We start from the raw sequence: 13851 nt of genomic DNA on the forward strand, positions 1-13851 counted from the left end.
CATATCTGCGGCAGCAGGAAGAATTAAGTCCTCCACAATAGTATGGGGCTTGCCTGTCCTAGCCACTCGGTAGCTCACCATATAAGACTCTTCTAGCCCCTTCTTATTAACCTGTTATGGCTAGGGGGCAGTATTTTCACGGCTGGATAAAAAAACGTACCCGATTTAATCTGGTTACTACTCCTGCCCAGTAACTAGAATATGCATATAATTATTGGCTTTGGATAGAAAACACTCCAAAGTTTCTAAAACTGTTTGAATGGTGTCTGTGAGTATAACAGAACTCAAATGGCAGGTCAAAACCTGAGAGATTCCTTTACAGGAAGTGGCCTGTCTGACCATTTCTTGAACTTCTTTGCCATCTCTATCTTTTACAAAGGATCTCTGCTCTAACGTGACACTTCCTACGTCTTCCATGGGCGCTCAGAGCCCGGGAAAAACCTGAATGTCGTCATCCCAGCCCCAGGCTGAAACACATTATCGCCTTTCTCAAGTGGCCGATCAAGGGACTGTGGGGTTAGACGCGTGCCCTGGCCCCGTCTATGTGCCCTGGCCCCGTCTATGTGATTTTTCCTCTGTTTGCCGAAAAGGAGATTCCCGGTCGGAATATTATCGCTTTTTTACGAGATAAATTGCATAAAAATTGATTTTAAACAGCGGTTGACATGCTTCGAAGTACGGTAATAGAATATTTAGAATTTTTTTGTCACGAAATGCGCCATGCGTGCGACCCTGATTTACCATTTCGGATAGTGTCTGGGACGCACGAACAAAACGCCGCTATTCGGATATAACGATGGATTATTTTGGACCAAACCAACATTTGTTATTGAAGTAGCAGTCCTGGGAGTGCATTCTGACGAAGACAACAAAAGGTAATCAAACTTTTATAGTAAATCTGATTTTGGTGAAGGCTAAACTTGCCGGGTGTCTAAATAGCTAGCCCGTGATGGCTGGGCTATGTACTTAGAATATTGCAAAATGTGCTTTCACCAAAAAGCTATTTTAAAATCGGACATATCGAGTGCATAGAGGAGTTCTGTATCTATAATTCTTAAAATAATTGTTATGTTTTTTGTGAACGTTTATCGTGAGTAATTTAGTAAATTGTTAGCAAATTCTCCGGAAGTTTGCAGGGGGTATGCTAGTTCTGAACGTCACATGCTAATGTAAAAAGCTGTTTTTTGATATAAATATGAACTTGATTGAACAAAACATGCATGTATTGTATAACATAATGTCCTAGGTTTGTCATCAGATGAAGATCATCAAAGGTTAGTGCTGCATTTAGCTGTCTTCTGGGTTTTTGTGACATTATATGCTAGCTTGAAAAATGGGTGTCTGATTATTTCTGGCTTGGTACTCTGCTGACATAATCTAATGTTTTGCTTTCGCTGTAAAGCCTTTTTGAAATCGGACAGTGTGGTTAGATAAAGGAGAGTCTTGTCTTTAAAATGCTGTGAAATAGTCATATGTTTGAAAAATTGAAGTTTTTGTATTTTTGAGGAATTTGTAATTCGCACCACGCCTATCATTGGATATTGGAGCAGGTGTTTCGCTAGCGGAACGTCTAGATGTAAGTTAATGGAATCTGTTGCTTTTATACGTCTTACTACTCAAAAGTCATCTTAATTCGCGCTCAAAAAACTCCTGTGGCTTATTTTTCTAATTGGCATGTTTTGTTTCTAAATGTCTGCACAAGAGTGAAGATTTCAATGAGTTTTGAGATAGTTATTTTGCACATATAACACACTGTGGCTTAGGAAAGTGTCACGTCCTGACCCTTGTAAGAGGTCATTTGCCATAGTAGAGTGGTCAGGGCGTGACACTTGGTTGTTTTGGGTGGTTTTGGGTTTTCTGTTTATATGTGGGGTTTTTCTAGATTTCTATTTCTATGTTTTGTTTTCTTTGTTTTGGCTGGGTATGGTTTCCAATCAGAGGCAGGTGTCTTTCGTTGTCTCTGATTGGAAGCCATACTTAGGCAGCCTGTTTTTCCTTTGGGTTTTGTGGGTAGTTGTTTTCCGTTTTGTCAGAGTGTACCTTACGGAACTGTTGTCGGTCGTTTTATTGTTTCGACTGGCGGGCAGCTCTGGTAACTGTTGACTGGCACTCCAGTCTTGCCCCGTCAACCAGCCCTTGTGCCCCCCCCTAAAAAAATCTTGGGGGTGCCTCTCGGTCTCCCTTACCCGTCGTGTCTCCCAGTCCTCGCCAGCCTTCTTCCGCTGCTTGGTCCTGGTTTGGTGGGGAATTCTGTCACAAAATAAGTCTTACTCGTCGTTGAAAATGTCATACAGGAGAGAGAAGGACCAAGGCGCAGCGGAAGTGTGGACACTCATTCTCTTAATTGGTAAATGAAAAAAAGCATCCACAGGGAAAACAAAACAATGAACGGTACTCACGATTTACAACATTTTTGCAGGCTCTCGAAAACGCAGTGCAAAAACAATTCCCCACAACCCCAAAGACAAACACACACACCTATATAGGACTTCCAATCAAAGGCAACTATACACACCTGCCTTCAATTGGAAGTCCCAATCATCAACCCAACATTTAACAAACACAAACCCCCTGCCACATCCTGACCAAGACTAAGCAAAACGCCCTCTGCTGGTCAGGACGTGACAGTACCCCCCCCTCAAGGTGCAGACTCCGGGATGCACCTTAAAAAAGAAAAAACACAAGAAAATCCCCAATACCCCAACAAAACCAACAAACAATAACCCCTAAACCATAAGGGAGGGAAGGGAGGGTGGCTGCCGTCACCGACGGCACTGTGCTACACCCTCCCTCCCCAACCCACCTATCCTGGAGGTGGCTCAGGTGCAGGACGTGGACCTCGTTCCCCCTTTGGCGTCGCCCACTTTGGTGGCGCCGCTAGCTGCGCCGGGCAGACGTGCCACTCGGGCTGGGCCGGAGGACAGGAGGGCCACTCGGGCTGGGCCGGAGGACAGGAGGGCCCCTCGGGCTGGGCCGGAGGACAGGAGGGCCCCTCGGGCTGGGCCGGAGGACAGGAGGGCCCCTCGGTCTGGACCGGAGGACAGGAGGGCCCCTCGGGCTGATCCTGACTGACGGGCCACTCTGGCAGCTCCTGACAGGCAGGGCACTCTGGCAGCCCCGAACAGGCGGGCCACTCTGGCAATTCGGGGCAGTCTGGCCACTCTGGCAGCTCAGGGCAGTCTGGCCACTCTGGCAGCTCCGGGCAGTCTGGCCACTCTGGCAGTTCCGGGCAGTCTGGCCACTCTGGCAGTTCCGGGCAGTCTGGCCACTCTGGCAGTTCCGGGCAGTCTGGCCCATCTGGCAGTTCCGGGCAGTCTGGCCACTCTGGCAGTTCCGGGCAGTCTGGCCACTCTGTCAGTTCCGGGCAGTCTGTCCACTCTGGCAGTTCCGGGCAGTCTGGCCACTCTGGTAGTTCCGGGCAGTCTGGCTACTCTGGCAGTTCCGGGCAGTCTGGCCACTCTGGCAGTTCCGGGCAGTCTGGCCACTCTGGCAGTTCCGGGCAGTCTGGCCACTCTGGCAGTTCCGGGCAGTCTGGCCACTCTGGCAGTTCCGGGCAGTCTGGCCACTCTGGCGGCTTCTGACTAGCGGGCGGCTCTGGCGGCTCCTGACTAGTGGGCGGCTCTGGTGACGTATGACTGGCGGGCAGCTCTGGTGACGTATGACTGGCGGGCAGCTCTGGTGACTGTTGACTGGCGGGCAGCTCTGGTGACTGTTGACTGGCGGGCAGCTCTGGTGATTGTTGACTGGCGGGCAGCTCTGGTGACTGTTGACTGGCGGGCAGCTCTGGTGACTGTTGACTGGCGGGCAGCTCTGGTGACTGTTGACTGGCGGGCAGCTCTGGTGACTGTTGACTGGCGGGCAGCTCTGGTAACTGTTGACTGGCACTCCAGTCTTGCCCCGTCAACCAGCCCTTGTGCCCCCCCCTAAAAAAATCTTGGGGGTGCCTCTCGGTCTCCCTTACCCGTCGTGTCTCCCAGTCCTCGCCAGCCTTCTTCCGCTGCTTGGTCCTGGTTTGGTGGGGAATTCTGTCACAAAATAAGTCGTACTCGTCGTTGAAAATGTCATACAGGAGAGAGAAGGACCAAGGCGCAGCGGAAGTGTGGACACTCATTCTCTTAATTGGTAAATGAAAAAAAGCATCCACAGGGAAAACAAAACAATGAACGGTACTCACGATTTACAACAGTTTTGCAGGCTCTCGAAAACGCAGTGCAAAAACAATTCCCCACAACCCCAAAGACAAACACACACACCTATATAGGACTTCCAATCAAAGGCAACTATACACACCTGCCTTCAATTGGAAGTCCCAATCATCAACCCAACATTTAACAAACACAAACCCCCTGCCACATCCTGACCAAGACTAAGCAAAACGCCCTCTGCTGGTCAGGACGTGACAGAGACGTTGGCTATGGATACATATGTCACGGAAGCTCTGGAGCAAGGGTACATTCAGCCCTCCATTTCACCTGTCTCCTCGAGTTTCTTTTTCATTAAAAAAGGGGGGAGGTTTGCGTCCGTGCATTGATTATAGAGGTCTCAATTCTATCACAGTGGGGTTCAGTTACCCGCTACCTCTCATTGCTACCGCAGTGGAATCATTTAACGGAGTGCGTTTTTTCACGAAACTGGATCTCAGGAGCGCTTATAATCTGGTGCGTATTCGGGAGACGAGTGGAAAACCGCATTTAGTACCACATCGGGCCACTATGAGTACCTCGTCATGCCGTATGGGTTGAAGAATGCTCCAGCCGTCTTTCAATCTTTTGTGGATGAGATTCTTAGGGACCTGCACAGGCAGGGAGTGATTGTGTATATCGATGATATCCTTATATACTCCTCCACACGCGCCGAGCATGTGTCTCTAGTGCGCAAAGTGCTTGGTAGACTGCTGAAGCATGATCTATACGTCAAGGCTGAGAAATGTGAGTTCTTCAAAAAAGCCATTTCCTTCCTGGGTTATCGCATTTCCACCTCAGGGATGGTGATGGAGTGTGATCGTGTTAATGCCGTGCGTAATTGGCCGACTCCCACCACGGTGAAGGAGGTGCAGCGGTTTTTGGGTTTTGCCAATTACTACCGGAGGTTTATCCGGGGTTTTGGCCAAGTTGCGGCTCCCGTTACCTCACTTTTGAAGGGGGGACCGGTGCGTTTGTGGTGGTCGGCTGAAGCGGACAGAGCCTTCAAGCAGTTGAAGGCGCTGTTCACTGATGCGCCCGTGTTGTCGCACCCGGACCCCTCTTTGCCGTTCATAGTGGAAGTGGACGCATCCGAGGCTGGGGTGGGTGCCGTTCTATCACAGCGCTCGGGTGTGCCACTGAAACTCCGCCCCTGCGCTTTCTTTTCTAAGAAGCTCAGTCCGGCGGAGCGTAACTATGATGTGGGGGACCGTGAGTTGTTAGCTGTGGTTAAAGCTTTGACTGTGTGGAGACATTGGCTTGAGGGGGCTAGACACCCTTTTCTCATCTGGACTGACCACTGGAACCTGGAGTATATCCGGGCAGCCCGGAGACTGAATCTACGTCAGGCAAGGTGGGCCATGTTTTTCACACGATTTCAGTTCAGGATGTCATATAGACCAGGCTCTATGAACACTAAGGCTGACGCGCTGTCCCGCCTCTATGACGCTGAGGATAGGCCCATCGATCCTACTCCCATCCTTCCAGCCTCTAAGCTGGTAGCACCAGTAGTATGGGAGGTGGACGCGGACATTGAGCGGGTGTTGCAAATGGAGCCTGCGCCTTCAAATTGTCCTACCGGTCGTAAATACGTTCCGCTTGGTGTTCATGATCGATTGATTCGAAGGGCTCATACACTACCTTCGTCGGGTCATCCTGGGGTGGCGAGGACAGTGCAAGGCCTTAGGGGGAAGTACTGGTGGCCCACCTTGGCTAAGGACATGAGGTTTTATGTCTCTTCTTGTTCGGTATGCGCCCAGAACAAGGCTCCTAGGCACCTTCCTAGAGGGAAGTTACAACCCCTCCCCGTTCCACAACGGCCGTGGTCTCACCTGTCGGCAGACTTTCTTACCGATCTTCCCCCGTCTCAGGGAATACCACGGTTCTGGTAGTTGTGGATCGGTTTTCTAAGTCCTGCCGTCTTCTCCCATTGCCCGGTGTCCCTACGGCCCTACAGACTGCGGAGGCTCTATTCACCCATGTCTTCCGGCATTACGGGGTGCCGGAGGACATCGTCTCTGATCGGGGTCCCCAGTTCACGTCCCATGTATGGAGGGCGTTTATGGAGCGTCTGGGGGTCTCGGTTAGCTTGACCTCCGGTTATCACCCCAAGATCAATGGGCAGGTGGAGAGAGTGAACCAGGAGGTGGGTAGGTTTCTGCGGTTGTACTGCCAGGACCGGCCAGGTGAGTGGTCGAGGTATTTACCCTGGGCTGAGGTGGCGCAAAATTCACTCCGCCACTCATCCACTAACATGTCGCCTTTCCAGTGTGTCTTAGGCTACCAGCCGGTCCTGGCACCATGGCATCAGAGTCAGACCGAGGCTCCTGCGGTGGAGGATTGGGTACAGCGCTCCAAGGACACCTGGAAAGCTGTGGAGGAAGCTGTGCAGGAGAAAGGCAAAAGAGGAGCGCTGACCGCCATCGCAGTGAGGCTCCCATATTCGCACCGGGAGACAGGGTCTGGCTCTCGACCCGAAACCTGCCCCTCCGCAAGCTGGATCCGCAGCGTGTAGGGCCCTTCAAAGTCCTGAGGAGAATAAACGAGGTGTGTTATAGATTAAAACTCCCTTCTTATTATCGTATTAACCCCTCGTTTCATGTGTCTCTCCTCAGGCTGGTGGTAGCTGGTCCCCTACAAGACGGTGAGGTGCCGGAGGTCCCTCCGCCCCCTCTGGACATCGAGGGGGGCCCGGCGTATACAGTACGCTCCATTCTGGACTCAAGACGCCAGGTGGGGGGCCTGCAGTACCTCATGGACTGGGAGGGGTACGGTCTGGAGGAGAAGTGCTGGGTCCCAGTGGGGGACATACTGGATCCATCATTGTTAGTTGATTTCCATCCCCTCCATCCAGATCACCCTGTGCCTCGTCAACCTCAGCACGCTGCGGGAGCCACGCGTGGGGGGGTACTGTCACAACTACTGCCGAGGGCAGTTCCTCTCCCTGTTCGGTTGGCGCTTGTCATCACCGGCCTACTAGCTGCCATCAATCCCTTTTTCATTTTTCTGTTAGTTATGTCTTACATTTTACATCATTTAGCAGATGCTCTTATCCAGAGCAACTTACAGTAGTGAATGCATACATTTCTTTAAATATTTTTTGCGTACTGGTCCCCCGTGGGAATCGAACCCACAACCCTGGTGTTGCAAACACCATGCTCTACCAACTGAGCCACACGGGACCATGAGTTACACCTCTTTTCCATTAGTAATTAGTTTTATTATTTAAGCCCGCCTCTCCACCTGTTCTGTGTGCGGGTTTGTTACGTGTCGTCACTTTGTATGTTTTGTGGTACATGTATTTTGGACTTCGGGGTTATTGTTTCGCCCAGTTGTTTGGACATATTTCCTCGGTTTTCAGTACTTATTAAATTACATATTGTACCAAACATTTTCCTGCTTCCTGCGCCTGACTCCACACCCACGAAGCCCAAAGTGTTACACCAAGCAGCGTGCATTCTCCAGGAGGATGAGCAGGATCAAGCAGTATGGTTCAGAGGAGTGGACCTGGGAGGAGATCCTAGATGTGGCAGGACACTGGACAAGGCCTGGGGAGTATCGCCGTCCGCAATGGGAGATAGAGGCAGCGAAGGCGGAACGGCGATACTGGGAGGAACGGCTAGGCAAGCAACAGGAGGCCGAGAGGCAGTGGCAAAACATTTTTTGGGGGGGGGGCACACGGATAGATTGGCTAAGGCGAGGTTAAGAGCTGAGCCAAATCCCCGTGCTTACCGTGGGGAGCGAGTGACTGTAGAAGCACCGTGTTATGCGGTGGTGTGCACGGTGTTGCCCATGCACACTCACAGCCCGGTGCGCTTGGTGCAAGCTCCTCACCGTTGCCGTGCTAGAGTTGGCATTCAGCCAGGAAGGAGTGCGCCAGCTCAGCGTTCCTGGTCTCCGGTGCGTCTCCTCGGCCCAGGTTATCCTGTGCCAGCTCTACGCACGGTACCCCCAGTTCGCCAGCTCAACCCAGTGCGGCCTATTCCAGCTCCCTGCCCTTGCCGGGCTATAGTCAACATCGAGCCAGGACGGGTTGTGCCAGCCCTCAGCACCAGACCTCCAGTACGCCTCCAAGGCCCAGTATACCCTGTGCCTGCTCCGCTCACTCTCCCTCCAGTGCGCCACCATATTCCAGTAAGTCCTGTGCCTGCACCATGCACTCTCCCTCCAGTGCGCCACCATAGCCCAGTACGCCCTGTGCATGCTCTGCGCACCCAGTCTCCTGTGCGTCTCCCCAGTCTGGTGAGACCAGTTCCAGCTCCCCGTAGGAAGCCTCCAGTGATAATCAATGGTCCGAAGCCTCCAGTGATAATCCATGGCACGAAGCCTCCAGTGATGATCCATGGCCCGGAGCCTGTAGTGATAATCCATGGCATGAAGCCTCCAGTGATGATCCATGGCCCGGAGCCTGTAATGATAATCCATGGCACGAAGCTTCCAGTGATGATCCATGGCCTGGAGCCTGTAGGGATGATCCATGGCACAAAGCCTCCAGTAATGATCCATGGCACAAAGTCTCCAGTGATGATCCATGGCACGGAACCAGTAGTGATGATCCATGGCACGGAGCCTGCAGAGACGGTCCCCTGTCCGGAGCCTCCAGCGACGCTCCTCAGCCCGGAGCCTCCAGCGACGCTCCTCAGCCCGGAGCCTCCAGCGACGCTCCTCAGCCCGGAGTCTGCACCTTTGGGGGGGGGGGGTACTGTCACGTCCTGACCTTTGTAAGAGGTCATTTGCCATAGTAGAGTGGTCAGGGCGTGACAGGTGGTTGTTTTGGGTGGTTTTGGGTTTTCTGTTAATATGTGGGGTTTTTCTAGATTTCTATTTCTATGTTTTGTTTTCTATGTTTTGGCCAGGTATGGTTTCCAATCAGAGGCAGGTGTCTTTCGTTGTCTCTGATTGGAAGCCATACTTAGGCAGCCTGTTTTTCCTTTGGGTTTTGTGGGTAGTTGTTTTCCGTTTTGTCAGAGTGTACCTTACGGAACTGTTGTCGGTCGTTTTCTTGTTTTGGTTCAAGTGTCTTCATTAAAAGTTTAAAACTATACACGCTGCACCTTGGTCTACTCATTTCGACGCCTGTGACAGAAAGGCACTATTCCCAATATAAGTGAACCCCAAATCAATGTAGTTCTCATCATATTTGTGCCTCTTCGATGGTCCAACGTCCCTGTCTGTTGTTCGGTGCTTTCCGGGGTAAGGGGGCAGTAGCTCTACGGCTGCATCAGATTCACAACTGTCAGTGTCCATAATAGCTGAGTTAACAACAAATGTAGAATTACTGATGCTAGCATTGGATGTTCTCGTGGAAGCAGAACAACTTGTGTGGTCGACAGGTGCAGGTGTAGTACTGCTGGTAGTTGCAGTACTACCAGTAGAGCTGGTATGTGTCCCTATGGACACAGGCCTTACTGTTCTTAACTATTTATCCATTTTCGAGCAAACGGAATGAGCAGCAGCTACGTTTGGCTACATACGGACTGTTAGTGGAATTCCTGTGAAAGAGTAACTGTTAATGTGATTGGATGTTAATTATTTAACTAGGCTACCTGTGTTTGACATTGTGTTGTTCTTTTGCTGAACACTAGACGTTTGTTACATTTTATTTTTGGCAGTGAAACGAGGCTACCCAGGCGGAGGAAAAAAAACTCACCCAAATGTATAGCCCGTTAGAAAATATAAAGGACTGTTTGAAAATGTGAAGAATTTTTTATTCTTTTTTAAATAACTTTTGTTTTGTATTTGATTTTTTTTAAAAATGTGAATCACATTTTTATTTGGCGTACCCCCGACGGCATTGCGCGTACGTACCCCAGTTTGGGAATACCTGCTGTAGGCTAACTTGTTTCCAATAGTCTATCGTAAAGCCGAAAATCAAAGAAAGATGGCATCTGTGTTGTTACACTGCTTAACGTTTTCCTTGTGGTAATGCTCCCATTATTTTGAGTTAAATGAGAAAAAATATCTCTTTGTCCAGAAACACCACATCAAACCTGAAAAAACATCTGGAGGTCACTCACAAAGGCACAATGCTGAAAGCCAAAGTTCTAGAAGTGGATGAAATAGGAGAAATCTATGCACACTATGGTAATAAACAAATATTATTTCCAAGTGTTCTAACGAAATTTCCATATGAAAAGTTGAAATGTCTGATAAATGCTATTCAAACAGCAATAATGACATTAACATATATTGCTAAAAATGCGAGAGTAGGGTGACTCCTCTAGCCAGTCTCACACCCAGGCCACCAGCACCAATGACAAACACCCTAACCACTGTCGCAATAAGGAATATCCCCAGGGTATGTGCTTATTAGGCCCTGTCCAGAACAAAATCTGTCCAGAAGTAAATCTCAGCCCTGTTAAAATATTTGATTGATCATAGTGATACAGGAGTATCATTAAAACAGGCTAATTAACATGCCACACCAACATTAGACAACTATACAGAAAGCCCATCAATTGCTGAAATAAGTAAATAAAATCAATAATGAGAGAATGGTCAGATTAACTGATACCTGACAAAGACATGGTTGCGTAGCAGGAAGATCGGAGTCCCGCGAACTAAGATGTTGTGAGTTCAAATCCCAGGTGAGGACATGTTGAATAAGAATTACTGTATAAATGAACATGCAAATGTAATCATGTCTGTCAAATATGTATGGTGAAAGCACTGAATTTTAAAAGCACTGTGTGCGTGAGTATCCCAAACCTTGCCAACAGGCAAAGAGCAATGAGTGGATCAGTGGTTCACCAATCAGGGCCTCGGCAAAAGACATAATGTGTAATTATTTATTTTTGCACACATAAATGTTCGTGCAATGTTCCCATAAAAATGTGTCTATTACTGATGCTAGCATTGGATGTGCACTATATATATATATATAAAAGTATGTGGACACCCCTACAAATTAGTGGATTCGGCTAGTTCAGCCACACCCGTTACTGACAGGTTTATAAAATTGAGCACACAGACATGCAATCTCCATAGACAAACATTGGCAGTAGAATGACCTTACTGAAGAGCACAGTGGCTTTTAACACATTTCTGCCCTGCTAGAGCTGCCAGTCAACTATAAGTGCTGTTATTGTGAAGTGGAAACGTCTAGGTACAACAACGGCTCAGCCAAGAGGTGGTAGTCCACATTAGCTCACAGAATGGGAGTGCTGAAGCATGTAGCGTGTAAAAATCATCAATCCTTGTTTGCAACACTCACTAAGGAGTTCCAAACTGCCTCTGAAAGCAACGCCAGCACAAGAACTGTTCGTCGGGAGCTTCATGAAATGGGTTTCCATGGCCGAGCAGACGCACACAAGCCTAAGATCACCATGTGCAATGCCATGGGTCGGCTGGAGTGGTGTAAAGCTTGCCACCATTGGACTCTGGAGCAGTGGAGTGATGAATCACGCTTCACCATCTGGCAGTCCAACGGACGAATCTGGGTTTGGCGGATGCCAGGAGAACGCTACCTGCCCGGATGCATAGTGCCAACTGTAAATGTTGGTGGGGCTGTTTTTCATGGTTCAGGCTAGGCCTGTTAGTTCCAGTGAAGGGAAATCTTAACGCTACAGCACAGAATGACATTATAGACGATTCTGTGCTTCCAACTTTGTGGCAACAGTTTGGGGAAGGCCCTTTCCTGTTTCAGCATAACAATGTCTCTGTGCACAAGCGAGGTCCAAAAATAAATTGTTTGTCGAGATCAGTGTGGAAGAACTTGACTGGCCTGCACAGAGCCCTGACCTCAACCCCATCGAACACCTTTGGAATGAATTGAAACGCTGACTGAAAGCCAGGCCTAATCGCCCAACATCAGTGCCTGACCTCACTAATGCTCTTGTGGCTAAATGGAAGCAAGTCCCCTTAGCAAAGTTCCAACATCTAGTGGAAAGCCTTCCCAGAAGTGTGGAGGCTGTTATAGCAACAAAGGAGGGAACAACTCCATTTTAATGCCCATGATTCTGAAATGAGATTTTCGACGAGCAGGTGTCCACATACTTTTGGTTATGGAGTATCCATATCCAGGCTATCTGCAATGACGTTCGAACCTACCTATCTGTTCATTTTTAAATGCCAAATCAGAACAGAACTGAACCATAAAAAGTGAAGCAGTATTGTACGGTACAGTTCAGTACCCAGGTAAAAAAAAACTATGATTATCCCAAGGTTGGGAAATTAATTTGGTCCACTATGTATATGTATATATACAGTACCAGTCAAAAGTATGGACACACCTATCTTGCTCTATAGAATGTCCTTCCAAGGTCGTAATTACATGGCTTTCAGAGTGTTTCGTATTGGAAAATACTATGTATTTTATATACACAGTACCAGTCAAAAGATTGGACACACCTTCTCATTCAAGGTTTATTTTTTATTTTTACTATGTTCTAAATTGTAGAATAATAGTGAAGACATCAAAACTATGAAATAACACATATGGAAGGAATCATGTAGTAACCAAAAAAGTGTTAAACAAATAAAAATATATTTTATATTCTTCAAAGTAGCCACCCTTTGTCTTAATGACAGCTTTGCACACTCTTTTCATTCTCTCAACCAGCTTCATGAGGAATGCTTTTCCAACTGTCTTGAAGGAGTTCGCACATATGCTGAGCTCTTGTTGGCTGCTTTTTCTTCAGTCAGCGGTCCAACTCATCACAAACCATCTCAATTGGGTTGAGGTCGGGTGATTGTGGAGGCCAGGTCATCTGATGCAGCACTACATCACTCTCCTTCTTGGTCAAATAGCCCTTAGACAGCCTAGAGGTGTGTTTTGGGTCATTGTCCTGTTGAAAAACAAATGATAGTCCCACTAAGCACAAACCAGATGGGATGACGTATTGTTGCATAATGCTGTGGTAGCCATGCTGGTTAAGTGTGCCTTGAATTCTAAATAAATCACTGACAGTGTCACCAGCAAAGCACCCCCACACCCTCACACCTCCTAACCCCATGCTTCATGGTGGGAACCACACATGCGGAGATCATCCGTTCACCTACTCTGCTTCTCACATAGACATAGCGGTTGGAACCAAAAATCTCAAATATGGATTTATCACACCAAAGGACAGATTTCCACCGGTCTAATGTCCATTGCTCGTATTTCTTGGTCCAAGCAAGTCTCTTCTTCTTATTGGTGCCCTTTAGTAGTGGTTTCTTTGCAGCAATTTGACCATGAAGGCCTGATTCACGCAGTCTCCTCTGAACAGTTGATGTTGATATGTGTTGCATTTATTTGGACTGCAATCTGAGGTGCAGTTAACTCAAACTTATCCTCTGCAGCAGAAGCAATTCTGGGTCTGCCCTTCCTGTGGCGGTCCTCATGAGGGACAGTTTCATCATAGTGCTTGATGGTTTTTGCGACTGCACTTGAAGAAACTTTCAAAATCTGTGATTTTTTTCACATTGTCTGACCTTCATGTCTTAAAGTCATGATGTTTGACTGTCATTTCTCTTTGCTTATTTGAGCTGTTCTTGTCAAAATATGGACTTGGTCTTTTACAAAATAGGGCTGTCTTCTGTATACCCCCCTACCTTGTCACAACACAACTGATTGACTCAAACACATTAAAAGGAAAGACATTCCACAAATTACATTTTAACAAGGCACACCTGTTAATTGAAATGCATTCCAGGTGACTATCTCATGAATCTGGTTGAGAGAATACCA

The sequence above is a fragment of the Salmo salar genome, chromosome 04 (genome assembly GCF_965601325.2).
Source record: "Salmo salar chromosome 04, fSalSal1, whole genome shotgun sequence".
NCBI lineage: Eukaryota > Metazoa > Chordata > Actinopteri > Salmoniformes > Salmonidae > Salmo > Salmo salar.